Below are 2,336 nucleotides of genomic sequence, written 5' to 3'. Positions count from 1 at the left end.
CAACCCAGGTGGGACTCGAACCCACAATCCCCAGCTCCGGAGGCTGATGCCTTATCCTTTAGGCCACTGGGTCTTCCAGTTGCTCCAGGCTCAGCTCTATAGATGTTCACCTTTTTGCTGTCTACCCTTCCTCTCTGCCATCCCTTGTCATAACAGGATGTTCTTGCTGAGCTTAGAACCACAAGAGCCTTTGAGCCATTAGCATCAGATGATCATCCAAATTGTCCAGACTTCCTATCTCATAAATTTATGTAGTCTGTGTCAGTAACTCTGTGTTGTTTTATGTAACACCGTGGTCCTGGAAGATCGTTGTTTCGTTTCACTGTGTACTAGGCTGTGTGTGGTTCAAATGACAATAAAGCCTCTCTTGACTTGACTCTTGAATGAACGTGGTGGTAATTTGAAATGCACTCACCTTATTTAGACATGCAGGCTTCCTGGTGGTCGACAGGGGACACCCCCCAATCCTAACTCGAGAAACAGGTTGGGTCTGTCGCGGAAAACGTACAAGGTCAGCGAGGGATAATTCTTCAGCCGAGGCTTTCTTCGCCGGAACGACAGCGAGGCCGAGCGCCCGGTCCCCCTCCGCGGTCCGTCACACCCAAGCAGCACAGTAGCCTTCCGTTCACAGCCCAGGTTCCTCAACGTTTGCACAGTCTACAGGAAACAACAAAAAACCAGGAAAAAACTGAACATTTGCAGTGAGGAAGAACAAAATGATTCTTGCGGCTAGTTTGATAAAATACTTTATTGTTTCGGCCAAGGCACGTATGGGAAGTCACTGAGAGATCTGCAGAAATCTCCAAATAAAGGCAGCTACTGTATTTATACCAAAACACGGTGGGAGTGCTGCCAACCTCAAGCTTATTCACCAATCAAATTTAGGAGCGAGGACCGACCAGTCCAACAGGGCGTAATAAAACAGAGTATGGCTTGTCTCTACTCATGCCGTTGATAAATGACCTCGACACAAGGACGCTGAGATACGGTGAAGCATTTCTCCAACATCCCGGACCAAAAGGAGACAAGGAGTTACCCAGTAGGAGACAGGGAGTTGGAGCTGCTGTGTCTTGGCACTGACATCAGTCAAGATAAAGAGGCTGCAGGAGCAGCTAAGCAAACATGCCTTATCGTGTAGGAATTTTTTACATACACAGCCCTGGTGTCAGTGAGTTTTTCCGCCAGTAACAAACAGGACAGATCTGCTTAGTGGGCACATTCTGAAAAGTCAACGTCTTCTCTCCCCGGAGACCGAAGACATGCGACTGAAACGGTTATTTCAGCCTTTCTTCATCGTGAAAGCAGTCTGTTGGTTGATGGACAGTCTTAACGTGGTATGTACCTGGAACAAAGGTGCAGAAAAACAGACAATAATGAAAATAATTTCCAGTTCAAGCCTTTACTCTGCCTTCGGGTTAGGGGTTGTAGAAAGCGAATGATCGATTACCGAGCGAAGCTTTAACTTTATCTCTCTTTCTCAGGGACTTGCTTGTCCAACCCAGTGGCCTAATGGATAAGGCATCAGCCTCCGGAGCTGGGGATTGTGGGTTCGAATCCCACCTGGGTTGTGTCTTTATCCCTTCTCCTGTAAAAGACTTGCTTCTCTTATAACTTACAGAACAAAGTGCCCAAATGTGGGGAACAACACATCACCTGCACCCATGTGTCATAACAGGCAAGTAATCAGAGTCAGGAGCTACGAAGCAGAAACGTACAATGGACACAATGACATAGCCAGTCTTCCTACTGGTGTTATTTGCATTTCTGTCAAGCTTGACTGAACAGCTGTGGAGTTTAAGGTGCTTATGGTCATTCTCCTGGTAAGTGTTGGCAAGAGCAGGCAGCAGCAGATCACAGGGAATGTCCACCTCTGCCTGAGACAGCTGGAGGAGGGTGCGTTGATTTCTCATATAATTTCATGAAAAAGGTGTCAGTGAAACGGACAGAAACATACAACCAATAAAAATAATGTGTCTGAAAATATCTGAGTAATTACCTTCTAAAGGAATCGTCTAAAGGAGCCCAAGGATGAAAGACAGGGCAGCATCTCTCTTTTGGCACCTAATTGTGTAATTCTATCTATCTATCTATCTATCATTTATTTAGCTATTCATTCATTTATTCTCTGTTTATTGTCCGTTTATTACTCTGGACCTTCGGTTGTAAATGTAAATGCATAAAAGCAGTGAATTGTGCACAGTGTCACGCAGAAATCCCATTTGACATTTATCCATTCCTTGGATGGCACGTTTTTTATTTGCTGATGGAGATATACCATATTTTAGTCAGATAAATACACGCAAAGATATGTTTTACATTACTTCATGTAGCACTAT

At 44.9% G+C, this 2,336-nt stretch overlaps 2 non-coding genes across 2 annotated transcripts; one reads left to right on the top strand and one right to left on the bottom strand.

Annotated features, from left to right (window-relative positions):
- trnar-ccg (transfer RNA arginine (anticodon CCG)) lies at window positions 1–73 on the bottom strand. The gene has a single exon. It is a non-coding gene; the product is annotated as a tRNA-Arg (tRNA).
- A 1,422-nt stretch (window positions 74–1,495) lies between these two features.
- trnar-ccg (transfer RNA arginine (anticodon CCG)) lies at window positions 1,496–1,568 on the top strand. The gene has a single exon. It is a non-coding gene; the product is annotated as a tRNA-Arg (tRNA).
- The last annotated feature ends 768 nt before the right edge of the window (window positions 1,569–2,336 follow it).

The sequence above is a fragment of the Scleropages formosus genome, chromosome 9 (assembly GCF_900964775.1).
Source record: "Scleropages formosus chromosome 9, fSclFor1.1, whole genome shotgun sequence".
In the NCBI taxonomy this organism is placed as follows: domain Eukaryota; kingdom Metazoa; phylum Chordata; class Actinopteri; order Osteoglossiformes; family Osteoglossidae; genus Scleropages; species Scleropages formosus.
The sequence above is the reverse complement of the archived record's forward strand: the minus strand, read 5'-3'. Positions and strand labels throughout refer to the sequence as shown.